A 27,744-nucleotide genomic window follows, 5' to 3' on the forward strand; every position below is an offset into this window, starting at 1 on the left:
GGTTTCTTTGCTGCAGGTTTCTTTGCGGCAGTCTTTTTGGTAGGTGTCTTTGCCTTCTTTGGCTTGGCTGCTTTAGGTTTAACTACTTTCTTTGCTGGTTTCTTAGCTGGTTTAGCTACTTCCCCAATCTTAAAGCTTCCAGAAGCGCCGGTACCCTTCGACTGTTTCAAGCTATTGCTCTTCACTCCTGATTTCAGAGCTAACTTCAAGTGAGTGTTGACTGTTTTTGCATCGCTACCAACGCTGAAGTTTGCTAAGATATACTTGAGGATGGCTTGACGGCTGGAGCCTCCACGCTCTTTCAAAGCAGATATAGCCTTTCCGACCATCTCGCTGTATTTTGGATGAGTAGCTACTTTCTTTGGTTTAGCTGCAGCTTTCTTCTTTGGTGACTTAGCTGGGGTCTTTACTACTGGTGCTGGTGCGTCAGACATTTTGCGGCTTTGGTTGTTGAACGATGTGTGCGAATGAACGACAGATTACAATGATATGCAAAAATCACCGACAGTGTGTAATTATCAAACTAACGCGGACCTCGACGAGAGCACCCTTAAACTTTCATGACAATCTAATTCAAACAGATCGACAAGAAAATCTGTGTGCTTGTTCGACAAGTTTTAATCATTTGTTTCAAATAAATTGTACTTTTTGTTATATAAATGATACACGAAAATTTTCAGCAGGAATTTATCTTTCAGAATATGTCATAAGAATTAAACAAAATACCACGAGTGAAGAAATATTTACGATTAATGTACAACTTGTCAATTTCACTCGTGCGATTCTTCATCAGAAAACGTGTTGTATTATTTCACAAAAACTAGATTGTGCCGTAAAAATGATATAAATTTGTAGTAAAATCATTTCTTTATATGTTTTTGCTTTCAGATATACACAGAAATAAAGAGACTTCCCAGAAATTTAGATTTTGCCTTCGATATGAAAGCACACAAAGATGGCAAACTTCGAAACCGGGACTTCCTTGACCGAGATGAAAGACGTTTCAAATATTCGAAGTTTTTACTGGAACTTTACAAACTATAATTATTATTTATTGTTTATTATTTGTTTTTGCTATAATGAATTTTTGCTAATTAGAATCCTTTCAGAAAAAATGTGAATCATATAAGCCCTGGTCAAAAAGAAAGAGGCGATTTCAAATGACGACAAATGGCGGATACCATATTATCACAGACGACCTTTCAAAGACCTAATTTAAAAATATATATATAGCCACATGCATGTGTAAGGAGTGGAATTCTTAAGTGTATATAACTTGACGTGCATGTATTTCACTTAAAAATATTTCAACATGCAGATGGGTATTGAAAACTAAATAAATTTATGAATGATTTATTTTCTGTTTTCTTCATTGATAGCTAAATACATTGAATATTACATCCAAATAAATTAGTAAAAAAAATATTGAACCATTATGTTTGGTAGGAATACAAAATTATACGTAAAAAAATGTCTACAACACCCGGTATTCCCAGGCGGTCACCCATCCAAGTACTAACCGGGCTCGACGTTGCTTAACTTCGGTGATCGGACGAGAACCGGTGTTTTCAACGTGATATGGTCGTAGACACAGAAGTGTTAAAATTTTTGATATATAAGGTTAGGTAGTAGCATTTTTGTCAAAAATTTATATATAATATTTTTTTTCAGAAGCAAAACTTTACACTAATTATATGTTTGTTAGAAATGCAAAATTATAAGAACACAAAAAATGTCTACAACACCCGGTATTCCCAGGCGGTCACCCATCCAAGTACTAACCGGGCTCGACGTTGCTTAACTTCGGTGATCGGACGAGAACCGGTGTTTTCAACGTGATATGGTCGTAGACACAGAAGTGTTAAATTTTTTGATATATAAAGTTAGGAAGTAGCAATTTTGAACAGATCAAGAATTTGTATAAAAAGATTTTTTTTCGGGTTTAAGATAGAAGCAAAACTAAATATTTACTGCACGATCCAGAGTGGAAGATAGTAAAACTTAGCAAGTTCACATGTAGTAGAAATAAATTGCAGAGAAGAAAGAGAGATTTAGAAAATGGGACAAGCTATATTTTATTTGTGACTAATACCATGCAACAATTTCAGATTCTTTTTGAAAAATTTTGGTAGCCCTTAAAAGGGCTGTTTAAGCTTTAAAAGCATCATGCTTCCTTCATTTACTTCTTCTTTGGTGTCTTTGCCTTCTTTGGTTTAGCTGCAGCCTTTGTCTTCTTGGGAGATTTTGTGGCTTTCTTTGCAGATTTGGCAGCAGGTTTTGCAGCAGGTTTCTTTGCAGCTGGCTTCTTTGCTTTTGGTTTAGCTGCTTTCTTTTCACCTGCTGGTTTCTTTGCTGCAGGTTTCTTTGCGGCAGTCTTTTTGGTAGGTGTCTTTGCCTTCTTTGGCTTGGCTGCTTTAGGTTTAACTACTTTCTTTGCTGGTTTCTTAGCTGGTTTAGCTACTTCCCCAATCTTAAAGCTTCCAGAAGCGCCGGTACCCTTCGACTGTTTCAAGCTATTGCTCTTCACTCCTGATTTCAGAGCTAACTTCAAGTGAGTGTTGACTGTTTTTGCATCGCTACCAACGCTGAAGTTTGCTAAGATATACTTGAGGATGGCTTGACGGCTGGAGCCTCCACGCTCTTTCAAAGCAGATATAGCCTTTCCGACCATCTCGCTGTATTTTGGATGAGTAGCTACTTTCTTTGGTTTAGCTGCAGCTTTCTTCTTTGGTGACTTAGCTGGGGTCTTTACTACTGGTGCTGGTGCGTCAGACATTTTGCGGCTTTGGTTGTTGAACGATGTGTGCGAATGAACGACAGATTACAATGATATGCAAAAATCACCGACAGTGTGTAATTATCAAACTAACGCGGACCTCGACGAGAGCACCCTTAAACTTTCATGACAATCTAATTCAAACAGATCGACAAGAAAATCTGTGTGCTTGTTCGACAAGTTTTAATCATTTGTTTCAAATAAATTGTACTTTTTGTTATATAAATGATACACGAAAATTTTCAGCAGGAATTTATCTTTCAGAATATGTCATAAGAATTAAACAAAATACCACGAGTGAAGAAATATTTACGATTAATGTACAACTTGTCAATTTCACTCGTGCGATTCTTCATCAGAAAACGTGTTGTATTATTTCACAAAAACTAGATTGTGCCGTAAAAATGATATAAATTTGTAGTAAAATCATTTCTTTATATGTTTTTGCTTTCAGATATACACAGAAATAAAGAGACTTCCCAGAAATTTAGATTTTGCCTTCGATATGAAAGCACACAAAGATGGCAAACTTCGAAACCGGGACTTCCTTGACCGAGATGAAAGACGTTTCAAATATTCGAAGTTTTTACTGGAACTTTACAAACTATAATTATTATTTATTGTTTATTATTTGTTTTTGCTATAATGAATTTTTGCTAATTAGAATCCTTTCAGAAAAAATGTGAATCATATAAGCCCTGGTCAAAAAGAAAGAGGCGATTTCAAATGACGACAAATGGCGGATACCATATTATCACAGACGACCTTTCAAAGACCTAATTTAAAAATATATATATAGCCACATGCATGTGTAAGGAGTGGAATTCTTAAGTGTATATAACTTGACGTGCATGTATTTCACTTAAAAATATTTCAACATGCAGATGGGTATTGAAAACTAAATAAATTTATGAATGATTTATTTTCTGTTTTCTTCATTGATAGCTAAATACATTGAATATTACATCCAAATAAATTAGTAAAAAAAATATTGAACCATTATGTTTGGTAGGAATACAAAATTATACGTAAAAAAATGTCTACAACACCCGGTATTCCCAGGCGGTCACCCATCCAAGTACTAACCGGGCTCGACGTTGCTTAACTTCGGTGATCGGACGAGAACCGGTGTTTTCAACGTGATATGGTCGTAGACACAGAAGTGTTAAAATTTTTGATATATAAGGTTAGGTAGTAGCATTTTTGTCAAAAATTTATATATAATATTTTTTTTCAGAAGCAAAACTTTACACTAATTATATGTTTGTTAGAAATGCAAAATTATAAGAACACAAAAAATGTCTACAACACCCGGTATTCCCAGGCGGTCACCCATCCAAGTACTAACCGGGCTCGACGTTGCTTAACTTCGGTGATCGGACGAGAACCGGTGTTTTCAACGTGATATGGTCGTAGACACAGAAGTGTTAAATTTTTTGATATATAAAGTTAGGAAGTAGCAATTTTGAACAGATCAAGAATTTGTATAAAAAGATTTTTTTTCGGGTTTAAGATAGAAGCAAAACTAAATATTTACTGCACGATCCAGAGTGGAAGATAGTAAAACTTAGCAAGTTCACATGTAGTAGAAATAAATTGCAGAGAAGAAAGAGAGATTTAGAAAATGGGACAAGCTATATTTTATTTGTGACTAATACCATGCAACAATTTCAGATTCTTTTTGAAAAATTTTGGTAGCCCTTAAAAGGGCTGTTTAAGCTTTAAAAGCATCATGCTTCCTTCATTTACTTCTTCTTTGGTGTCTTTGCCTTCTTTGGTTTAGCTGCAGCCTTTGTCTTCTTGGGAGATTTTGTGGCTTTCTTTGCAGATTTGGCAGCAGGTTTTGCAGCAGGTTTCTTTGCAGCTGGCTTCTTTGCTTTTGGTTTAGCTGCTTTCTTTTCACCTGCTGGTTTCTTTGCTGCAGGTTTCTTTGCGGCAGTCTTTTTGGTAGGTGTCTTTGCCTTCTTTGGCTTGGCTGCTTTAGGTTTAACTACTTTCTTTGCTGGTTTCTTAGCTGGTTTAGCTACTTCCCCAATCTTAAAGCTTCCAGAAGCGCCGGTACCCTTCGACTGTTTCAAGCTATTGCTCTTCACTCCTGATTTCAGAGCTAACTTCAAGTGAGTGTTGACTGTTTTTGCATCGCTACCAACGCTGAAGTTTGCTAAGATATACTTGAGGATGGCTTGACGGCTGGAGCCTCCACGCTCTTTCAAAGCAGATATAGCCTTTCCGACCATCTCGCTGTATTTTGGATGAGTAGCTACTTTCTTTGGTTTAGCTGCAGCTTTCTTCTTTGGTGACTTAGCTGGGGTCTTTACTACTGGTGCTGGTGCGTCAGACATTTTGCGGCTTTGGTTGTTGAACGATGTGTGCGAATGAACGACAGATTACAATGATATGCAAAAATCACCGACAGTGTGTAATTATCAAACTAACGCGGACCTCGACGAGAGCACCCTTAAACTTTCATGACAATCTAATTCAAACAGATCGACAAGAAAATCTGTGTGCTTGTTCGACAAGTTTTAATCATTTGTTTCAAATAAATTGTACTTTTTGTTATATAAATGATACACGAAAATTTTCAGCAGGAATTTATCTTTCAGAATATGTCATAAGAATTAAACAAAATACCACGAGTGAAGAAATATTTACGATTAATGTACAACTTGTCAATTTCACTCGTGCGATTCTTCATCAGAAAACGTGTTGTATTATTTCACAAAAACTAGATTGTGCCGTAAAAATGATATAAATTTGTAGTAAAATCATTTCTTTATATGTTTTTGCTTTCAGATATACACAGAAATAAAGAGACTTCCCAGAAATTTAGATTTTGCCTTCGATATGAAAGCACACAAAGATGGCAAACTTCGAAACCGGGACTTCCTTGACCGAGATGAAAGACGTTTCAAATATTCGAAGTTTTTACTGGAACTTTACAAACTATAATTATTATTTATTGTTTATTATTTGTTTTTGCTATAATGAATTTTTGCTAATTAGAATCCTTTCAGAAAAAATGTGAATCATATAAGCCCTGGTCAAAAAGAAAGAGGCGATTTCAAATGACGACAAATGGCGGATACCATATTATCACAGACGACCTTTCAAAGACCTAATTTAAAAATATATATATAGCCACATGCATGTGTAAGGAGTGGAATTCTTAAGTGTATATAACTTGACGTGCATGTATTTCACTTAAAAATATTTCAACATGCAGATGGGTATTGAAAACTAAATAAATTTATGAATGATTTATTTTCTGTTTTCTTCATTGATAGCTAAATACATTGAATATTACATCCAAATAAATTAGTAAAAAAAATATTGAACCATTATGTTTGGTAGGAATACAAAATTATACGTAAAAAAATGTCTACAACACCCGGTATTCCCAGGCGGTCACCCATCCAAGTACTAACCGGGCTCGACGTTGCTTAACTTCGGTGATCGGACGAGAACCGGTGTTTTCAACGTGATATGGTCGTAGACACAGAAGTGTTAAAATTTTTGATATATAAGGTTAGGTAGTAGCATTTTTGTCAAAAATTTATATATAATATTTTTTTTCAGAAGCAAAACTTTACACTAATTATATGTTTGTTAGAAATGCAAAATTATAAGAACACAAAAAATGTCTACAACACCCGGTATTCCCAGGCGGTCACCCATCCAAGTACTAACCGGGCTCGACGTTGCTTAACTTCGGTGATCGGACGAGAACCGGTGTTTTCAACGTGATATGGTCGTAGACACAGAAGTGTTAAATTTTTTGATATATAAAGTTAGGAAGTAGCAATTTTGAACAGATCAAGAATTTGTATAAAAAGATTTTTTTTCGGGTTTAAGATAGAAGCAAAACTAAATATTTACTGCACGATCCAGAGTGGAAGATAGTAAAACTTAGCAAGTTCACATGTAGTAGAAATAAATTGCAGAGAAGAAAGAGAGATTTAGAAAATGGGACAAGCTATATTTTATTTGTGACTAATACCATGCAACAATTTCAGATTCTTTTTGAAAAATTTTGGTAGCCCTTAAAAGGGCTGTTTAAGCTTTAAAAGCATCATGCTTCCTTCATTTACTTCTTCTTTGGTGTCTTTGCCTTCTTTGGTTTAGCTGCAGCCTTTGTCTTCTTGGGAGATTTTGTGGCTTTCTTTGCAGATTTGGCAGCAGGTTTTGCAGCAGGTTTCTTTGCAGCTGGCTTCTTTGCTTTTGGTTTAGCTGCTTTCTTTTCACCTGCTGGTTTCTTTGCTGCAGGTTTCTTTGCGGCAGTCTTTTTGGTAGGTGTCTTTGCCTTCTTTGGCTTGGCTGCTTTAGGTTTAACTACTTTCTTTGCTGGTTTCTTAGCTGGTTTAGCTACTTCCCCAATCTTAAAGCTTCCAGAAGCGCCGGTACCCTTCGACTGTTTCAAGCTATTGCTCTTCACTCCTGATTTCAGAGCTAACTTCAAGTGAGTGTTGACTGTTTTTGCATCGCTACCAACGCTGAAGTTTGCTAAGATATACTTGAGGATGGCTTGACGGCTGGAGCCTCCACGCTCTTTCAAAGCAGATATAGCCTTTCCGACCATCTCGCTGTATTTTGGATGAGTAGCTACTTTCTTTGGTTTAGCTGCAGCTTTCTTCTTTGGTGACTTAGCTGGGGTCTTTACTACTGGTGCTGGTGCGTCAGACATTTTGCGGCTTTGGTTGTTGAACGATGTGTGCGAATGAACGACAGATTACAATGATATGCAAAAATCACCGACAGTGTGTAATTATCAAACTAACGCGGACCTCGACGAGAGCACCCTTAAACTTTCATGACAATCTAATTCAAACAGATCGACAAGAAAATCTGTGTGCTTGTTCGACAAGTTTTAATCATTTGTTTCAAATAAATTGTACTTTTTGTTATATAAATGATACACGAAAATTTTCAGCAGGAATTTATCTTTCAGAATATGTCATAAGAATTAAACAAAATACCACGAGTGAAGAAATATTTACGATTAATGTACAACTTGTCAATTTCACTCGTGCGATTCTTCATCAGAAAACGTGTTGTATTATTTCACAAAAACTAGATTGTGCCGTAAAAATGATATAAATTTGTAGTAAAATCATTTCTTTATATGTTTTTGCTTTCAGATATACACAGAAATAAAGAGACTTCCCAGAAATTTAGATTTTGCCTTCGATATGAAAGCACACAAAGATGGCAAACTTCGAAACCGGGACTTCCTTGACCGAGATGAAAGACGTTTCAAATATTCGAAGTTTTTACTGGAACTTTACAAACTATAATTATTATTTATTGTTTATTATTTGTTTTTGCTATAATGAATTTTTGCTAATTAGAATCCTTTCAGAAAAAATGTGAATCATATAAGCCCTGGTCAAAAAGAAAGAGGCGATTTCAAATGACGACAAATGGCGGATACCATATTATCACAGACGACCTTTCAAAGACCTAATTTAAAAATATATATATAGCCACATGCATGTGTAAGGAGTGGAATTCTTAAGTGTATATAACTTGACGTGCATGTATTTCACTTAAAAATATTTCAACATGCAGATGGGTATTGAAAACTAAATAAATTTATGAATGATTTATTTTCTGTTTTCTTCATTGATAGCTAAATACATTGAATATTACATCCAAATAAATTAGTAAAAAAAATATTGAACCATTATGTTTGGTAGGAATACAAAATTATACGTAAAAAAATGTCTACAACACCCGGTATTCCCAGGCGGTCACCCATCCAAGTACTAACCGGGCTCGACGTTGCTTAACTTCGGTGATCGGACGAGAACCGGTGTTTTCAACGTGATATGGTCGTAGACACAGAAGTGTTAAAATTTTTGATATATAAGGTTAGGTAGTAGCATTTTTGTCAAAAATTTATATATAATATTTTTTTTCAGAAGCAAAACTTTACACTAATTATATGTTTGTTAGAAATGCAAAATTATAAGAACACAAAAAATGTCTACAACACCCGGTATTCCCAGGCGGTCACCCATCCAAGTACTAACCGGGCTCGACGTTGCTTAACTTCGGTGATCGGACGAGAACCGGTGTTTTCAACGTGATATGGTCGTAGACACAGAAGTGTTAAATTTTTTGATATATAAAGTTAGGAAGTAGCAATTTTGAACAGATCAAGAATTTGTATAAAAAGATTTTTTTTCGGGTTTAAGATAGAAGCAAAACTAAATATTTACTGCACGATCCAGAGTGGAAGATAGTAAAACTTAGCAAGTTCACATGTAGTAGAAATAAATTGCAGAGAAGAAAGAGAGATTTAGAAAATGGGACAAGCTATATTTTATTTGTGACTAATACCATGCAACAATTTCAGATTCTTTTTGAAAAATTTTGGTAGCCCTTAAAAGGGCTGTTTAAGCTTTAAAAGCATCATGCTTCCTTCATTTACTTCTTCTTTGGTGTCTTTGCCTTCTTTGGTTTAGCTGCAGCCTTTGTCTTCTTGGGAGATTTTGTGGCTTTCTTTGCAGATTTGGCAGCAGGTTTTGCAGCAGGTTTCTTTGCAGCTGGCTTCTTTGCTTTTGGTTTAGCTGCTTTCTTTTCACCTGCTGGTTTCTTTGCTGCAGGTTTCTTTGCGGCAGTCTTTTTGGTAGGTGTCTTTGCCTTCTTTGGCTTGGCTGCTTTAGGTTTAACTACTTTCTTTGCTGGTTTCTTAGCTGGTTTAGCTACTTCCCCAATCTTAAAGCTTCCAGAAGCGCCGGTACCCTTCGACTGTTTCAAGCTATTGCTCTTCACTCCTGATTTCAGAGCTAACTTCAAGTGAGTGTTGACTGTTTTTGCATCGCTACCAACGCTGAAGTTTGCTAAGATATACTTGAGGATGGCTTGACGGCTGGAGCCTCCACGCTCTTTCAAAGCAGATATAGCCTTTCCGACCATCTCGCTGTATTTTGGATGAGTAGCTACTTTCTTTGGTTTAGCTGCAGCTTTCTTCTTTGGTGACTTAGCTGGGGTCTTTACTACTGGTGCTGGTGCGTCAGACATTTTGCGGCTTTGGTTGTTGAACGATGTGTGCGAATGAACGACAGATTACAATGATATGCAAAAATTATTATTATTATTGATGTTTTGGGAGGCGACTTTCCTGCTATGGAACTTGCGCCCTAATTTCACTTATCGTTACTGTTTTTGAAGAATGAAAAAAAACTTAGTGTTTCGTGTTTTGTTCACTACACGTGAGTTCTGAAGTTGTGAGTTTTTTTTTTTTTGTTCTTTTTTTCTAAGTCTTTAATGTATTGTGGTTTGACTTTTGTAGAATTCTGTAGATTTTTGTTTTAAATATTTATTTTGTCGTTCAAACTTTGTTTCGTTGCATGGCTAATTACTTAGATTGCTTTGATTTGTATGGTAGTAGTAGCTAATTAATATACATGAGTGTATAAAATGAATCTGAATGTCCATCGCTGAAGATAGAGATTAGATAATGCTTCCCGATAGCCCGGTGTCAATTATTTAATGAAAAATTGCCAAATATATGTATGCGCCAGGTAAAAAAAAGACTGTCGCATACTTATGTCACCTACATTGGGATTGATAAAAGAATTAAAAAAAAATAATTATATGTTAAATCCCCTAGATACCAATTAAAGGGACCAGTTTGAGTCATGGTCCCCTTGTTCAGTGAGGATTGTCGTGGTCTGTGTATTGACCCCGACTGCCCTCACTGACCATGAGACCACCGAAAAATCAATCTGGTAATTAAATTTTGAACTGTAACCCACTATTGACACCGTGACTACGGGAACTACTACTACCATACTGTTTGGACCCAGAGATTGGCGTCCTGTGGCCAATGAGGCATAGTGTGTGCAACTTTGCAGTATAATGTATAATGAAAGATACATGTGCGACCAGCAGTATTATTTTCATTTGTTATGCAGCATTTTAATTTTAAAATCTAAAATAAGTTTAACAAACATTTTATCCATTAACAAATTTTCTTTTTTTTTTTTTTTTGTGGGGACAGATCTCAATGAGTTCTTCCTAATATAGGTAGACCCCAATTATTGTATGTAAAAGATAAAATCCATTTCCTGTACAAGTATTATAAAAGTAATACTTTTAGAGTATCATTCTATTCGTGCTCTTTACGTATGTATCAATTGGTAAAAAATTATATCCTGTTAGGATATTTTTTAATTGAAAGTTCTGTATTTGTAACTTTCTTAAACTGTCAAATAAAATAGATCGTTCTGCGTTATATAATTTGCAGTGTAATAAGAAATGTTCTACTGTTTCTTCAACACGACACTCCTCACACAATTTAGTGTCAGATATGCCTATTTTATAAAGATGTTTGTTCAATGGTACATAACCAGTTCTTAATTTAAAAATCAGTCTTTCTTTGTATCTGGACATTTTTGGTATTTTTATGTCAAAATTAATTTTTGGACTTATTTGATACAATGCTCTATCTTTCTCTTTATCCCATTCTTCTTGCCACATTTTTTTCATTAAATTTTTACACAATGTTTTAAAATCATCTTTGAACAACGGTACAAAGATATAAATATTTTGAAAACTTAATGCCTGTTTAGCATGAAAATCAGCCAACTCATTGCCTTGTATTCCTACATGACTCGGTATCCATTCAAAAATTATATTTGTACCTGAATGATACAATGATCTTAGTAAAAAATGAATGTCAAGTAAGAATTGATTTCTTATCTTGTTTAAAGGTATTTTCAGTGCTTGAAGCGCTGATAGAGAGTCTACAAAAATCACAACGTTAAAAGGTAAAAAGTCTTGTAACCATGATATACATAAATAAATTGCTGTCAATTCACACATAAAAATAGAAAGGTGATTGTTCAACTTAAATCCCTTATTGATTTTTAACTCTGGAATGACAAAGGCACAACTAGCATTGCTATTTGGATCTTTTGACCCGTCAGTGAATACTTTTAAATGGTGTTTATATTGAGTATCTATCATAATATTGGCTTCACTTTTAATTAAATGTGGTAAATCCTTTTTAGAAATGTAATCTTTTAAATACATGTTAACTATAGGTACTGTAAAATGCCATGGGGGGATTGGACTTTCTCTATATATAACTACATTATTTTCTGAAAAATTATTTCCTTTTAGAGTATCTTTTGCAATTAATGTAAATGGTTTACGTTTAACAGTTTTACTATAAAATTCAAAAGTAGCAGTATCTTGAATTGATTTTTTGGCTGGATGGTTATTTTCGAAAGTAGAAATATTTAAATATGCTTTTGTTATTAACGCTTTTCTTCTGATTTCGTAAGGAGGGTCTCCCATTTCCACCTGAAGTGCTTTTAATGATGCTGACTTCATGGAACCTGTACATAGACGTAAAGATTGTGTTTGTACCTTATCTAAAATTTTCTTAATAGATGCAGAGGCTGTATTGTAAACCTCACAACCATAGTCAATTTTTGACCTTATTAAAGCAATATAAATTTTTCTTAGAGTATAACTTGTTGCTCCCCATTTCGTTCCCGTTAAAAGTTTCATACAGTTTAAAATTTTTGTACATCTTGTATTAATATACTGAACATGACTATTCCAAGTAAGATATCTATCAAAAATAATTCCAAGAAATTTAACTTCTTTAACAACTTCTAAAATGTGATTTCCTATTTTTAATATAATATTATTACAATTTGATTTCCTAGAAAAAATAACTGTGACTGTTTTTGAAGGTGAAAGTAAAAAACCCCAATTTGAGCACCATTTGCTTATACTATTCAAGTCTTCTTGAATTTTTTTTTGTAAAAATTTTAATGATGGTCCAGATTTCCAAATTGCCCCATCATCTGCAAATTGTGACATTTCACAATTTTTTAAACAGTCTGACATGTCATTAACCATAATATTAAAAAGCGTTGGACTTATACAACTTCCCTGGGGGGTACCATTTTCTAAAACAAAAATATCTGAAAAAGTGTTGTTTATCTTAACCTGCAATACTCTATCTGAGAGAAAATTATTAACATAAGCAAGCATGTTGCCTTTAAGACCCATTTTTTTCATTTTTTTTAATAAACCATGTTTCCATAACATATCGAAAGCTTTTTGAAAATCAATAAATATTCCAACTAATATGTGTTTTTTAGCAAAAGATTTCTGTATTGCATTTTCTAGACGTATACATTGCTGTATCGTACTTTTATTTTTTCTATAACCGTTTTGATTCGGGTTAAATATATTATTTTTTTCCAGAAACCATGTTAATCTGCTGTTAACCATTTTTTCCATTATCTTATTAAAATTAGAAGTTAATGCAATAGGTCTATATGATAATGGATCACTGGGATCTTTACCATGTTTAAAACTAGGAATAATTGTTGATTGTTTCCATTCCTTTGGAAGTTCTTGTAACATCCAAATTTTATTAATAAATAGTAAAAATATGCTTAAGGTTTTATTAGATAAATGGCGAAACATACTATAAGTTGTTCTATCTTTTCCCGGCGAGCTATCATTAGTATCAGCTATTGCATCTTTAAATTCTTGCAATGTAAATTTTTCATTAAAACAATCTGTATTAATTTTGTAATATTCAATAAAATCATTTATCTCTTCTTTTTCTGTTTTAGTCTTAAATTCTTTGAAGTCGTTATTGTAATTTGATGTACTACTGACTTTGCAGTAATTTTCTGCAAATACGTTTGCTTTTTCTTTCGTATCTGTAATAAATCTATTAAAATATTTCAGAATAGGAATGTTTGTCCTAGAACTTATCTTCCCTAACATCTTTTTTACATTATGCCATAGATCTGAAATGTTATTATTACAATTGAGACTAGTACAGTAATTTGACCAATGGTTGTCCTGTGTATCTTTTAATACTTTTTTACAAAATCTTTCTTTATCTTTATAAATTTTAAAATCATTGCCACTTCCAGTATGTCTTGCTCTATTTCTAGCTTTGTTTCTAGCTTTTATAGCTGAAGTACATTCCTTTGTCCACCAAGGAACACAAGGTTTGTTTGTTTTATGAAATTTCTTAATAGGAATATGGGTACATGCTATATTAATCAATTCAGTGGTTAATGTATTGTTAGTTTGCTGTATATCATCTGTAATTAAATTCTCTGTAAATTTAATGTCACATTCTTTCGTGAAGCTTTTCCAATTTGCTCTCTTAAAATTCCATTTAGGGGAGAAATCACTGTTGTAATCACCAATATATATATTAGAATCAATGTACACACAAAAATGATCACTTCCAAAGGTGGAATGTTGATCTACCAACCAATTAATTTTTTGTCCAATATTAGGACTACAAAAAGTCAGATCTAAACATGATGTTTCTAAATTAATCGGATTCAGTCTTGTTCCTGATCCTTCGTTTAAAAGACATATATTATTATCTTGAATACACTTAAAAAGTTCTCTACCTTTAGTATCGATTCTTTTCCCCCATAATGTATGGTGAGCATTAAAGTCACCACATAATATGTATTCTGTTGTAATTTGACTAAGAAGAGTATCATAGTCTTCATATTTAGTGTCTAATTTAGGGTCATATAAATTAAGTATCAGTAATTTCTTACTATTATGTATAATATAAATTGCAGAAGTTTCAAATGTACTCTGAAAATCAACTGTACTATAGTTAATATATTGTTTAACATAAATGGCTGTTCCACCTCTGTTAACACCTCGACTTGAGAATGTTGCGAGTGTGTAACCTGGTATTTCAGGGTAATCTTTTTCGAGATTACAAAAAGTTTCTTGAAAACATAAAATATTTGGCGTATCTTTAATATTGTTTAAGTGCCATATAAACTCCGGTATGTGTGACCGAATTCCCTGACAGTTCCAATGTGCCAAACTAAGTTGTAAAGCCATGAGTATGATTAAAGTATACATTATAATTGACATGAATGTAAATAGTATATATTTCATTATTAAATACAAGTATAAATAAAACTTAGTTTATTAATGTAAGTTTATCTAGTATATATTCTTGGTTAACGTGTACACCAAGCAATTCTAATACCATGTCAGCTACAACACTGACTTTTTGTTCATTATCAGATAATGTTGGAACCTGTATTGCTGTCATAATTATTAAGAGAATAAAATTGTCAAACTCTGTGAGCTGTTGAAATAAGCCCTTTGTTAGAGAAATCTTTTCATGCTCTTTAGGAAGGTTTTCCTTTTTACCCTGTAAAGGATTTTGTTTTGACTCTTTAAGAACATGTGTTCTTGCTTCTTTAACTGAGCATTTTTCTTTACACACTCTTTTTATTATTTTTTCATTTTGTATTTTCTTTGGGCAATCTTTACTCGTAGCTGGGTGGTCACCGTTGCAATTTGCACATTTAGCCTTAACTTTACACTCCCTATCTTTATGGTCTTCCCCACACCTTACACATTTTACACTATTTCTACATTCTCTTTGCATATGTCCAAAACCCTGACATTTAAAACATTGAGTTGGTTTTGGAACAAAGAGTTTTGTTTTGTGACTCTTAAAACCTATCAACACTCTGGGTGGTAACTCTGTTGTGTTAAAAAACAGTTTTAGAGTTTTTGACGGAACCCTAGTTTTAGTATTAATGTCATAATATGTTAGTCTCTGAAATCGACTGACCTGTTGTTTCTCTAGAATGTCCTGTAAATCTGATTCTTCTATATCAAGTGAAACATTGTAAATACAACCTATAGTAGTGTTCAGCGATTTAGGCTGAAACACATTTACTGACCATTGTCCTAGATGTGTAAGTTTGGACAATTGATTGAACTGGTGTTTATCAAAACAAACAACCATTAAATGACCAGTTCTTGTTGCCCCGAGCTCTTTTACAATACCTACAGAAGAACTCATTAGTTTTTGTATTTGTATTGGATTTTTTAATCCAAGTTTTTCGTCTCTATTAGAAACTATTAACACATATTTTTTAGGCTGTTTTGGACTATTAATTAGTCTTTTAACGGGGGCCCTTTTTACAGTATCCTGTAACACACTACTATAAGAGTCGTGTTGTTGACTGTTAACACGTTTCCTTTTACTTTTTTGATATTGCCATGGGTCTTGGCCAATATCTGATTCACTCTCTAATTCTGATGTTTCTGAACCTGTATCCATATTAATTAAATTTTGGGACATATAAGTTCTGTCCATAACTTTTTCATGGAGACCATCAATAAATCGTTCTATCACAGTAATGTCTTCTGAATCAGACATACTTAAATTACCAAACTACTACTCCCTATTGGAGAAGAAGCGTGACTAAATATATATATAAAAAAAAAAAAAAAAAAAAAAAAAATAGTAGAAAATTTTCTGAACCTAAGTTTACACAACCTGTATATAAATATCTTAATGTAATATCTAAATAAATAGCTGAAATATCTGAAATATCAATGCCTGTACATAAAGTAAGAAACTAAGTTTACATATAAATAACAATCAGTGCTCAGTAACTAAATGCATGTGTGTGACACCATTGGACTCACTACCAATGATATGCAAAAATCACCGACAGTGTGTAATTATCAAACTAACGCGGACCTCGACGAGAGCACCCTTAAACTTTCATGACAATCTAATTCAAACAGATCGACAAGAAAATCTGTGTGCTTGTTCGACAAGTTTTAATCATTTGTTTCAAATAAATTGTACTTTTTGTTATATAAATGATACACGAAAATTTTCAGCAGGAATTTATCTTTCAGAATATGTCATAAGAATTAAACAAAATACCACGAGTGAAGAAATATTTACGATTAATGTACAACTTGTCAATTTCACTCGTGCGATTCTTCATCAGAAAACGTGTTGTATTATTTCACAAAAACTAGATTGTGCCGTAAAAATGATATAAATTTGTAGTAAAATCATTTCTTTATATGTTTTTGCTTTCAGATATACACAGAAATAAAGAGACTTCCCAGAAATTTAGATTTTGCCTTCGATATGAAAGCACACAAAGATGGCAAACTTCGAAACCGGGACTTCCTTGACCGAGATGAAAGACGTTTCAAATATTCGAAGTTTTTACTGGAACTTTACAAACTATAATTATTATTTATTGTTTATTATTTGTTTTTGCTATAATGAATTTTTGCTAATTAGAATCCTTTCAGAAAAAATGTGAATCATATAAGCCCTGGTCAAAAAGAAAGAGGCGATTTCAAATGACGACAAATGGCGGATACCATATTATCACAGACGACCTTTCAAAGACCTAATTTAAAAATATATATATAGCCACATGCATGTGTAAGGAGTGGAATTCTTAAGTGTATATAACTTGACGTGCATGTATTTCACTTAAAAATATTTCAACATGCAGATGGGTATTGAAAACTAAATAAATTTATGAATGATTTATTTTCTGTTTTCTTCATTGATAGCTAAATACATTGAATATTACATCCAAATAAATTAGTAAAAAAAATATTGAACCATTATGTTTGGTAGGAATACAAAATTATACGTAAAAAAATGTCTACAACACCCGGTATTCCCAGGCGGTCACCCATCCAAGTACTAACCGGGCTCGACGTTGCTTAACTTCGGTGATCGGACGAGAACCGGTGTTTTCAACGTGATATGGTCGTAGACACAGAAGTGTTAAAATTTTTGATATATAAGGTTAGGTAGTAGCATTTTTGTCAAAAATTTATATATAATATTTTTTTTCAGAAGCAAAACTTTACACTAATTATATGTTTGTTAGAAATGCAAAATTATAAGAACACAAAAAATGTCTACAACACCCGGTATTCCCAGGCGGTCACCCATCCAAGTACTAACCGGGCTCGACGTTGCTTAACTTCGGTGATCGGACGAGAACCGGTGTTTTCAACGTGATATGGTCGTAGACACAGAAGTGTTAAATTTTTTGATATATAAAGTTAGGAAGTAGCAATTTTGAACAGATCAAGAATTTGTATAAAAAGATTTTTTTTCGGGTTTAAGATAGAAGCAAAACTAAATATTTACTGCACGATCCAGAGTGGAAGATAGTAAAACTTAGCAAGTTCACATGTAGTAGAAATAAATTGCAGAGAAGAAAGAGAGATTTAGAAAATGGGACAAGCTATATTTTATTTGTGACTAATACCATGCAACAATTTCAGATTCTTTTTGAAAAATTTTGGTAGCCCTTAAAAGGGCTGTTTAAGCTTTAAAAGCATCATGCTTCCTTCATTTACTTCTTCTTTGGTGTCTTTGCCTTCTTTGGTTTAGCTGCAGCCTTTGTCTTCTTGGGAGATTTTGTGGCTTTCTTTGCAGATTTGGCAGCAGGTTTTGCAGCAGGTTTCTTTGCAGCTGGCTTCTTTGCTTTTGGTTTAGCTGCTTTCTTTTCACCTGCTGGTTTCTTTGCTGCAGGTTTCTTTGCGGCAGTCTTTTTGGTAGGTGTCTTTGCCTTCTTTGGCTTGGCTGCTTTAGGTTTAACTACTTTCTTTGCTGGTTTCTTAGCTGGTTTAGCTACTTCCCCAATCTTAAAGCTTCCAGAAGCGCCGGTACCCTTCGACTGTTTCAAGCTATTGCTCTTCACTCCTGATTTCAGAGCTAACTTCAAGTGAGTGTTGACTGTTTTTGCATCGCTACCAACGCTGAAGTTTGCTAAGATATACTTGAGGATGGCTTGACGGCTGGAGCCTCCACGCTCTTTCAAAGCAGATATAGCCTTTCCGACCATCTCGCTGTATTTTGGATGAGTAGCTACTTTCTTTGGTTTAGCTGCAGCTTTCTTCTTTGGTGACTTAGCTGGGGTCTTTACTACTGGTGCTGGTGCGTCAGACATTTTGCGGCTTTGGTTGTTGAACGATGTGTGCGAATGAACGACAGATTACAATGATATGCAAAAATCACCGACAGTGTGTAATTATCAAACTAACGCGGACCTCGACGAGAGCACCCTTAAACTTTCATGACAATCTAATTCAAACAGATCGACAAGAAAATCTGTGTGCTTGTTCGACAAGTTTTAATCATTTGTTTCAAATAAATTGTACTTTTTGTTATATAAATGATACACGAAAATTTTCAGCAGGAATTTATCTTTCAGAATATGTCATAAGAATTAAACAAAATACCACGAGTGAAGAAATATTTACGATTAATGTACAACTTGTCAATTTCACTCGTGCGATTCTTCATCAGAAAACGTGTTGTATTATTTCACAAAAACTAGATTGTGCCGTAAAAATGATATAAATTTGTAGTAAAATCATTTCTTTATATGTTTTTGCTTTCAGATATACACAGAAATAAAGAGACTTCCCAGAAATTTAGATTTTGCCTTCGATATGAAAGCACACAAAGATGGCAAACTTCGAAACCGGGACTTCCTTGACCGAGATGAAAGACGTTTCAAATATTCGAAGTTTTTACTGGAACTTTACAAACTATAATTATTATTTATTGTTTATTATTTGTTTTTGCTATAATGAATTTTTGCTAATTAGAATCCTTTCAGAAAAAATGTGAATCATATAAGCCCTGGTCAAAAAGAAAGAGGCGATTTCAAATGACGACAAATGGCGGATACCATATTATCACAGACGACCTTTCAAAGACCTAATTTAAAAATATATATATAGCCACATGCATGTGTAAGGAGTGGAATTCTTAAGTGTATATAACTTGACGTGCATGTATTTCACTTAAAAATATTTCAACATGCAGATGGGTATTGAAAACTAAATAAATTTATGAATGATTTATTTTCTGTTTTCTTCATTGATAGCTAAATACATTGAATATTACATCCAAATAAATTAGTAAAAAAAATATTGAACCATTATGTTTGGTAGGAATACAAAATTATACGTAAAAAAATGTCTACAACACCCGGTATTCCCAGGCGGTCACCCATCCAAGTACTAACCGGGCTCGACGTTGCTTAACTTCGGTGATCGGACGAGAACCGGTGTTTTCAACGTGATATGGTCGTAGACACAGAAGTGTTAAAATTTTTGATATATAAGGTTAGGTAGTAGCATTTTTGTCAAAAATTTATATATAATATTTTTTTTCAGAAGCAAAACTTTACACTAATTATATGTTTGTTAGAAATGCAAAATTATAAGAACACAAAAAATGTCTACAACACCCGGTATTCCCAGGCGGTCACCCATCCAAGTACTAACCGGGCTCGACGTTGCTTAACTTCGGTGATCGGACGAGAACCGGTGTTTTCAACGTGATATGGTCGTAGACACAGAAGTGTTAAATTTTTTGATATATAAAGTTAGGAAGTAGCAATTTTGAACAGATCAAGAATTTGTATAAAAAGATTTTTTTTCGGGTTTAAGATAGAAGCAAAACTAAATATTTACTGCACGATCCAGAGTGGAAGATAGTAAAACTTAGCAAGTTCACATGTAGTAGAAATAAATTGCAGAGAAGAAAGAGAGATTTAGAAAATGGGACAAGCTATATTTTATTTGTGACTAATACCATGCAACAATTTCAGATTCTTTTTGAAAAATTTTGGTAGCCCTTAAAAGGGCTGTTTAAGCTTTAAAAGCATCATGCTTCCTTCATTTACTTCTTCTTTGGTGTCTTTGCCTTCTTTGGTTTAGCTGCAGCCTTTGTCTTCTTGGGAGATTTTGTGGCTTTCTTTGCAGATTTGGCAGCAGGTTTTGCAGCAGGTTTCTTTGCAGCTGGCTTCTTTGCTTTTGGTTTAGCTGCTTTCTTTTCACCTGCTGGTTTCTTTGCTGCAGGTTTCTTTGCGGCAGTCTTTTTGGTAGGTGTCTTTGCCTTCTTTGGCTTGGCTGCTTTAGGTTTAACTACTTTCTTTGCTGGTTTCTTAGCTGGTTTAGCTACTTCCCCAATCTTAAAGCTTCCAGAAGCGCCGGTACCCTTCGACTGTTTCAAGCTATTGCTCTTCACTCCTGATTTCAGAGCTAACTTCAAGTGAGTGTTGACTGTTTTTGCATCGCTACCAACGCTGAAGTTTGCTAAGATATACTTGAGGATGGCTTGACGGCTGGAGCCTCCACGCTCTTTCAAAGCAGATATAGCCTTTCCGACCATCTCGCTGTATTTTGGATGAGTAGCTACTTTCTTTGGTTTAGCTGCAGCTTTCTTCTTTGGTGACTTAGCTGGGGTCTTTACTACTGGTGCTGGTGCGTCAGACATTTTGCGGCTTTGGTTGTTGAACGATGTGTGCGAATGAACGACAGATTACAATGATATGCAAAAATCACCGACAGTGTGTAATTATCAAACTAACGCGGACCTCGACGAGAGCACCCTTAAACTTTCATGACAATCTAATTCAAACAGATCGACAAGAAAATCTGTGTGCTTGTTCGACAAGTTTTAATCATTTGTTTCAAATAAATTGTACTTTTTGTTATATAAATGATACACGAAAATTTTCAGCAGGAATTTATCTTTCAGAATATGTCATAAGAATTAAACAAAATACCACGAGTGAAGAAATATTTACGATTAATGTACAACTTGTCAATTTCACTCGTGCGATTCTTCATCAGAAAACGTGTTGTATTATTTCACAAAAACTAGATTGTGCCGTAAAAATGATATAAATTTGTAGTAAAATCATTTCTTTATATGTTTTTGCTTTCAGATATACACAGAAATAAAGAGACTTCCCAGAAATTTAGATTTTGCCTTCGATATGAAAGCACACAAAGATGGCAAACTTCGAAACCGGGACTTCCTTGACCGAGATGAAAGACGTTTCAAATATTCGAAGTTTTTACTGGAACTTTACAAACTATAATTATTATTTATTGTTTATTATTTGTTTTTGCTATAATGAATTTTTGCTAATTAGAATCCTTTCAGAAAAAATGTGAATCATATAAGCCCTGGTCAAAAAGAAAGAGGCGATTTCAAATGACGACAAATGGCGGATACCATATTATCACAGACGACCTTTCAAAGACCTAATTTAAAAATATATATATAGCCACATGCATGTGTAAGGAGTGGAATTCTTAAGTGTATATAACTTGACGTGCATGTATTTCACTTAAAAATATTTCAACATGCAGATGGGTATTGAAAACTAAATAAATTTATGAATGATTTATTTTCTGTTTTCTTCATTGATAGCTAAATACATTGAATATTACATCCAAATAAATTAGTAAAAAAAATATTGAACCATTATGTTTGGTAGGAATACAAAATTATACGTAAAAAAATGTCTACAACACCCGGTATTCCCAGGCGGTCACCCATCCAAGTACTAACCGGGCTCGACGTTGCTTCACTTCGGTGATCGGACGAGAACCGGTGTTTTCAACGTGATATGGTCGTAGACACAGAAGTGTTAAAATTTTTGATATATAAGGTTAGGTAGTAGCATTTTTGTCAAAAATTTATATATAATATTTTTTTTCAGAAGCAAAACTTTACACTAATTATATGTTTGTTAGAAATGCAAAATTATAAGAACACAAAAAATGTCTACAACACCCGGTATTCCCAGGCGGTCACCCATCCAAGTACTAACCGGGCTCGACGTTGCTTAACTTCGGTGATCGGACGAGAACCGGTGTTTTCAACGTGATATGGTCGTAGACACAGAAGTGTTAAATTTTTTGATATATAAAGTTAGGAAGTAGCAATTTTGAACAGATCAAGAATTTGTATAAAAAGATTTTTTTTCGGGTTTAAGATAGAAGCAAAACTAAATATTTACTGCACGATCCAGAGTGGAAGATAGTAAAACTTAGCAAGTTCACATGTAGTAGAAATAAATTGCAGAGAAGAAAGAGAGATTTAGAAAATGGGACAAGCTATATTTTATTTGTGACTAATACCATGCAACAATTTCAGATTCTTTTTGAAAAATTTTGGTAGCCCTTAAAAGGGCTGTTTAAGCTTTAAAAGCATCATGCTTCCTTCATTTACTTCTTCTTTGGTGTCTTTGCCTTCTTTGGTTTAGCTGCAGCCTTTGTCTTCTTGGGAGATTTTGTGGCTTTCTTTGCAGATTTGGCAGCAGGTTTTGCAGCAGGTTTCTTTGCAGCTGGCTTCTTTGCTTTTGGTTTAGCTGCTTTCTTTTCACCTGCTGGTTTCTTTGCGGCAGTCTTTTTGGTAGGTGTCTTTGCCTTCTTTGGCTTGGCTGCTTTAGGTTTAACTACTTTCTTTGCTGGTTTCTTAGCTGGTTTAGCTACTTCCCCAATCTTAAAGCTTCCAGAAGCGCCGGTACCCTTCGACTGTTTCAAGCTATTGCTCTTCACTCCTGATTTCAGAGCTAACTTCAAGTGAGTGTTGACTGTTTTTGCATCGCTACCAACGCTGAAGTTTGCTAAGATATACTTGAGGATGGCTTGACGGCTGGAGCCTCCACGCTCTTTCAAAGCAGATATAGCCTTTCCGACCATCTCGCTGTATTTTGGATGAGTAGCTACTTTCTTTGGTTTAGCTGCAGCTTTCTTCTTTGGTGACTTAGCTGGGGTCTTTACTACTGGTGCTGGTGCGTCAGACATTTTGCGGCTTTGGTTGTTGAACGATGTGTGCGAATGAACGACAGATTACAATGATATGCAAAAATCACCGACAGTGTGTAATTATCAAACTAACGCGGACCTCGACGAGAGCACCCTTAAACTTTCATGACAATCTAATTCAAACAGATCGACAAGAAAATCTGTGTGCTTGTTCGACAAGTTTTAATCATTTGTTTCAAATAAATTGTACTTTTTGTTATATAAATGATACACGAAAATTTTCAGCAGGAATTTATCTTTCAGAATATGTCATAAGAATTAAACAAAATACCACGAGTGAAGAAATATTTACGATTAATGTACAACTTGTCAATTTCACTCGTGCGATTCTTCATCAGAAAACGTGTTGTATTATTTCACAAAAACTAGATTGTGCCGTAAAAATGATATAAATTTGTAGTAAAATCATTTCTTTATATGTTTTTGCTTTCAGATATACACAGAAATAAAGAGACTTCCCAGAAATTTAGATTTTGCCTTCGATATGAAAGCACACAAAGATGGCAAACTTCGAAACCGGGACTTCCTTGACCGAGATGAAAGACGTTTCAAATATTCGAAGTTTTTACTGGAACTTTACAAACTATAATTATTATTTATTGTTTATTATTTGTTTTTGCTATAATGAATTTTTGCTAATTAGAATCCTTTCAGAAAAAATGTGAATCATATAAGCCCTGGTCAAAAAGAAAGAGGCGATTTCAAATGACGACAAATGGCGGATACCATATTATCACAGACGACCTTTCAAAGACCTAATTTAAAAATATATATATAGCCACATGCATGTGTAAGGAGTGGAATTCTTAAGTGTATATAACTTGACGTGCATGTATTTCACTTAAAAATATTTCAACATGCAGATGGGTATTGAAAACTAAATAAATTTATGAATGATTTATTTTCTGTTTTCTTCATTGATAGCTAAATACATTGAATATTACATCCAAATAAATTAGTAAAAAAAATATTGAACCATTATGTTTGGTAGGAATACAAAATTATACGTAAAAAAATGTCTACAACACCCGGTATTCCCAGGCGGTCACCCATCCAAGTACTAACCGGGCTCGACGTTGCTTAACTTCGGTGATCGGACGAGAACCGGTGTTTTCAACGTGATATGGTCGTAGACACAGAAGTGTTAAAATTTTTGATATATAAGGTTAGGTAGTAGCATTTTTGTCAAAAATTTATATATAATATTTTTTTTCAGAAGCAAAACTTTACACTAATTATATGTTTGTTAGAAATGCAAAATTATAAGAACACAAAAAATGTCTACAACACCCGGTATTCCCAGGCGGTCACCCATCCAAGTACTAACCGGGCTCGACGTTGCTTAACTTCGGTGATCGGACGAGAACCGGTGTTTTCAACGTGATATGGTCGTAGACACAGAAGTGTTAAATTTTTTGATATATAAAGTTAGGAAGTAGCAATTTTGAACAGATCAAGAATTTGTATAAAAAGATTTTTTTTCGGGTTTAAGATAGAAGCAAAACTAAATATTTACTGCACGATCCAGAGTGGAAGATAGTAAAACTTAGCAAGTTCACATGTAGTAGAAATAAATTGCAGAGAAGAAAGAGAGATTTAGAAAATGGGACAAGCTATATTTTATTTGTGACTAATACCATGCAACAATTTCAGATTCTTTTTGAAAAATTTTGGTAGCCCTTAAAAGGGCTGTTTAAGCTTTAAAAGCATCATGCTTCCTTCATTTACTTCTTCTTTGGTGTCTTTGCCTTCTTTGGTTTAGCTGCAGCCTTTGTCTTCTTGGGAGATTTTGTGGCTTTCTTTGCAGATTTGGCAGCAGGTTTTGCAGCAGGTTTCTTTGCAGCTGGCTTCTTTGCTTTTGGTTTAGCTGCTTTCTTTTCACCTGCTGGTTTCTTTGCGGCAGTCTTTTTGGTAGGTGTCTTTGCCTTCTTTGGCTTGGCTGCTTTAGGTTTAACTACTTTCTTTGCTGGTTTCTTAGCTGGTTTAGCTACTTCCCCAATCTTAAAGCTTCCAGAAGCGCCGGTACCCTTCGACTGTTTCAAGCTATTGCTCTTCACTCCTGATTTCAGAGCTAACTTCAAGTGAGTGTTGACTGTTTTTGCATCGCTACCAACGCTGAAGTTTGCTAAGATATACTTGAGGATGGCTTGACGGCTGGAGCCTCCACGCTCTTTCAAAGCAGATATAGCCTTTCCGACCATCTCGCTGTATTTTGGATGAGTAGCTACTTTCTTTGGTTTAGCTGCAGCTTTCTTCTTTGGTGACTTAGCTGGGGTCTTTACTACTGGTGCTGGTGCGTCAGACATTTTGCGGCTTTGGTTGTTGAACGATGTGTGCGAATGAACGACAGATTACAATGATATGCAAAAATCACCGACAGTGTGTAATTATCAAACTAACGCGGACCTCGACGAGAGCACCCTTAAACTTTCATGACAATCTAATTCAAACAGATCGACAAGAAAATCTGTGTGCTTGTTCGACAAGTTTTAATCATTTGTTTCAAATAAATTGTACTTTTTGTTATATAAATGATACACGAAAATTTTCAGCAGGAATTTATCTTTCAGAATATGTCATAAGAATTAAACAAAATACCACGAGTGAAGAAATATTTACGATTAATGTACAACTTGTCAATTTCACTCGTGCGATTCTTCATCAGAAAACGTGTTGTATTATTTCACAAAAACTAGATTGTGCCGTAAAAATGATATAAATTTGTAGTAAAATCATTTCTTTATATGTTTTTGCTTTCAGATATACACAGAAATAAAGAGACTTCCCAGAAATTTAGATTTTGCCTTCGATATGAAAGCACACAAAGATGGCAAACTTCGAAACCGGGACTTCCTTGACCGAGATGAAAGACGTTTCAAATATTCGAAGTTTTTACTGGAACTTTACAAACTATAATTATTATTTATTGTTTATTATTTGTTTTTGCTATAATGAATTTTTGCTAATTAGAATCCTTTCAGAAAAAATGTGAATCATATAAGCCCTGGTCAAAAAGAAAGAGGCGATTTCAAATGACGACAAATGGCGGATACCATATTATCACAGACGACCTTTCAAAGACCTAATTTAAAAATATATATATAGCCACATGCATGTGTAAGGAGTGGAATTCTTAAGTGTATATAACTTGACGTGCATGTATTTCACTTAAAAATATTTCAACATGCAGATGGGTATTGAAAACTAAATAAATTTATGAATGATTTATTTTCTGTTTTCTTCATTGATAGCTAAATACATTGAATATTACATCCAAATAAATTAGTAAAAAAAATATTGAACCATTATGTTTGGTAGGAATACAAAATTATACGTAAAAAAATGTCTACAACACCCGGTATTCCCAGGCGGTCACCCATCCAAGTACTAACCGGGCTCGACGTTGCTTAACTTCGGTGATCGGACGAGAACCGGTGTTTTCAACGTGATATGGTCGTAGACACAGAAGTGTTAAAATTTTTGATATATAAGGTTAGGTAGTAGCATTTTTGTCAAAAATTTATATATAATATTTTTTTTCAGAAGCAAAACTTTACACTAATTATATGTTTGTTAGAAATGCAAAATTATAAGAACACAAAAAATGTCTACAACACCCGGTATTCCCAGGCGGTCACCCATCCAAGTACTAACCGGGCTCGACGTTGCTTAACTTCGGTGATCGGACGAGAACCGGTGTTTTCAACGTGATATGGTCGTAGACACAGAAGTGTTAAATTTTTTGATATATAAAGTTAGGAAGTAGCAATTTTGAACAGATCAAGAATTTGTATAAAAAGATTTTTTTTCGGGTTTAAGATAGAAGCAAAACTAAATATTTACTGCACGATCCAGAGTGGAAGATAGTAAAACTTAGCAAGTTCACATGTAGTAGAAATAAATTGCAGAGAAGAAAGAGAGATTTAGAAAATGGAACAAGCTATATTTTATTTGTGACTAATACCATGCAACAATTTCAGATTCTTTTTGAAAAATTTTGGTAGCCCTTAAAAGGGCTGTTTAAGCTTTAAAAGCATCATGCTTCCTTCATTTACTTCTTCTTTGGTGTCTTTGCCTTCTTTGGTTTAGCTGCAGCCTTTGTCTTCTTGGGAGATTTTGTGGCTTTCTTTGCAGATTTGGCAGCAGGTTTTGCAGCAGGTTTCTTTGCAGCTGGCTTCTTTGCTTTTGGTTTAGCTGCTTTCTTTTCACCTGCTGGTTTCTTTGCTGCAGGTTTCTTTGCGGCAGTCTTTTTGGTAGGTGTCTTTGCCTTCTTTGGCTTGGCTGCTTTAGGTTTAACTACTTTCTTTGCTGGTTTCTTAGCTGGTTTAGCTACTTCCCCAATCTTAAAGCTTCCAGAAGCGCCGGTACCCTTCGACTGTTTCAAGCTATTGCTCTTCACTCCTGATTTCAGAGCTAACTTCAAGTGAGTGTTGACTGTTTTTGCATCGCTACCAACGCTGAAGTTTGCTAAGATATACTTGAGGATGGCTTGACGGCTG

General features: G+C 34.3%; 18 non-coding genes across 18 annotated transcripts; all 18 read right to left on the reverse strand.

Moving 5' to 3' along the window:
* Window positions 1-1,471: 1,471 nt before the first annotated feature.
* On the reverse strand, window positions 1,472-1,590 carry LOC134700411 (5S ribosomal RNA). Its single transcript, XR_010103869.1, has one exon. It is a non-coding gene; the product is annotated as a 5S ribosomal RNA (ribosomal RNA).
* A 143-nt stretch (window positions 1,591-1,733) lies between these two features.
* Window positions 1,734-1,852, reverse strand: LOC134700418 (5S ribosomal RNA). The gene has a single exon (XR_010103870.1). It is a non-coding gene; the product is annotated as a 5S ribosomal RNA (ribosomal RNA).
* A 1,961-nt stretch (window positions 1,853-3,813) lies between these two features.
* On the reverse strand, window positions 3,814-3,932 carry LOC134700432 (5S ribosomal RNA). Its single transcript, XR_010103872.1, has one exon. It is a non-coding gene; the product is annotated as a 5S ribosomal RNA (ribosomal RNA).
* Window positions 3,933-4,075: 143 nt separating this feature from the next.
* Window positions 4,076-4,194, reverse strand: LOC134700440 (5S ribosomal RNA). The gene has a single exon (XR_010103873.1). It is a non-coding gene; the product is annotated as a 5S ribosomal RNA (ribosomal RNA).
* Window positions 4,195-6,155: 1,961 nt separating this feature from the next.
* On the reverse strand, window positions 6,156-6,274 carry LOC134700446 (5S ribosomal RNA). Its single transcript, XR_010103878.1, has one exon. It is a non-coding gene; the product is annotated as a 5S ribosomal RNA (ribosomal RNA).
* Window positions 6,275-6,417: 143 nt separating this feature from the next.
* Window positions 6,418-6,536, reverse strand: LOC134700452 (5S ribosomal RNA). The gene has a single exon (XR_010103879.1). It is a non-coding gene; the product is annotated as a 5S ribosomal RNA (ribosomal RNA).
* A 1,961-nt stretch (window positions 6,537-8,497) lies between these two features.
* Window positions 8,498-8,616, reverse strand: LOC134700457 (5S ribosomal RNA). The gene has a single exon (XR_010103880.1). It is a non-coding gene; the product is annotated as a 5S ribosomal RNA (ribosomal RNA).
* Window positions 8,617-8,759: 143 nt separating this feature from the next.
* On the reverse strand, window positions 8,760-8,878 carry LOC134700463 (5S ribosomal RNA). Its single transcript, XR_010103883.1, has one exon. It is a non-coding gene; the product is annotated as a 5S ribosomal RNA (ribosomal RNA).
* An 8,372-nt stretch (window positions 8,879-17,250) lies between these two features.
* On the reverse strand, window positions 17,251-17,369 carry LOC134700470 (5S ribosomal RNA). Its single transcript, XR_010103884.1, has one exon. It is a non-coding gene; the product is annotated as a 5S ribosomal RNA (ribosomal RNA).
* A 143-nt stretch (window positions 17,370-17,512) lies between these two features.
* On the reverse strand, window positions 17,513-17,631 carry LOC134700477 (5S ribosomal RNA). Its single transcript, XR_010103887.1, has one exon. It is a non-coding gene; the product is annotated as a 5S ribosomal RNA (ribosomal RNA).
* Window positions 17,632-19,592: 1,961 nt separating this feature from the next.
* Window positions 19,593-19,711, reverse strand: LOC134700484 (5S ribosomal RNA). Its single transcript, XR_010103895.1, has one exon. It is a non-coding gene; the product is annotated as a 5S ribosomal RNA (ribosomal RNA).
* A 143-nt stretch (window positions 19,712-19,854) lies between these two features.
* LOC134700491 (5S ribosomal RNA) lies at window positions 19,855-19,973 on the reverse strand. Its single transcript, XR_010103898.1, has one exon. It is a non-coding gene; the product is annotated as a 5S ribosomal RNA (ribosomal RNA).
* A 1,961-nt stretch (window positions 19,974-21,934) lies between these two features.
* Window positions 21,935-22,053, reverse strand: LOC134702490 (5S ribosomal RNA). Its single transcript, XR_010104429.1, has one exon. It is a non-coding gene; the product is annotated as a 5S ribosomal RNA (ribosomal RNA).
* A 143-nt stretch (window positions 22,054-22,196) lies between these two features.
* LOC134700503 (5S ribosomal RNA) lies at window positions 22,197-22,315 on the reverse strand. Its single transcript, XR_010103902.1, has one exon. It is a non-coding gene; the product is annotated as a 5S ribosomal RNA (ribosomal RNA).
* A 1,946-nt stretch (window positions 22,316-24,261) lies between these two features.
* Window positions 24,262-24,380, reverse strand: LOC134700508 (5S ribosomal RNA). Its single transcript, XR_010103908.1, has one exon. It is a non-coding gene; the product is annotated as a 5S ribosomal RNA (ribosomal RNA).
* Window positions 24,381-24,523: 143 nt separating this feature from the next.
* Window positions 24,524-24,642, reverse strand: LOC134700516 (5S ribosomal RNA). Its single transcript, XR_010103913.1, has one exon. It is a non-coding gene; the product is annotated as a 5S ribosomal RNA (ribosomal RNA).
* Window positions 24,643-26,588: 1,946 nt separating this feature from the next.
* LOC134700524 (5S ribosomal RNA) lies at window positions 26,589-26,707 on the reverse strand. The gene has a single exon (XR_010103915.1). It is a non-coding gene; the product is annotated as a 5S ribosomal RNA (ribosomal RNA).
* A 143-nt stretch (window positions 26,708-26,850) lies between these two features.
* LOC134700528 (5S ribosomal RNA) lies at window positions 26,851-26,969 on the reverse strand. The gene has a single exon (XR_010103922.1). It is a non-coding gene; the product is annotated as a 5S ribosomal RNA (ribosomal RNA).
* Window positions 26,970-27,744: the final 775 nt, after the last annotated feature.

The sequence above is a fragment of the Mytilus trossulus genome, chromosome 1 (genome assembly GCF_036588685.1).
Source record: "Mytilus trossulus isolate FHL-02 chromosome 1, PNRI_Mtr1.1.1.hap1, whole genome shotgun sequence".
In the NCBI taxonomy this organism is placed as follows: Eukaryota; Metazoa; Mollusca; class Bivalvia; order Mytilida; family Mytilidae; genus Mytilus; species Mytilus trossulus.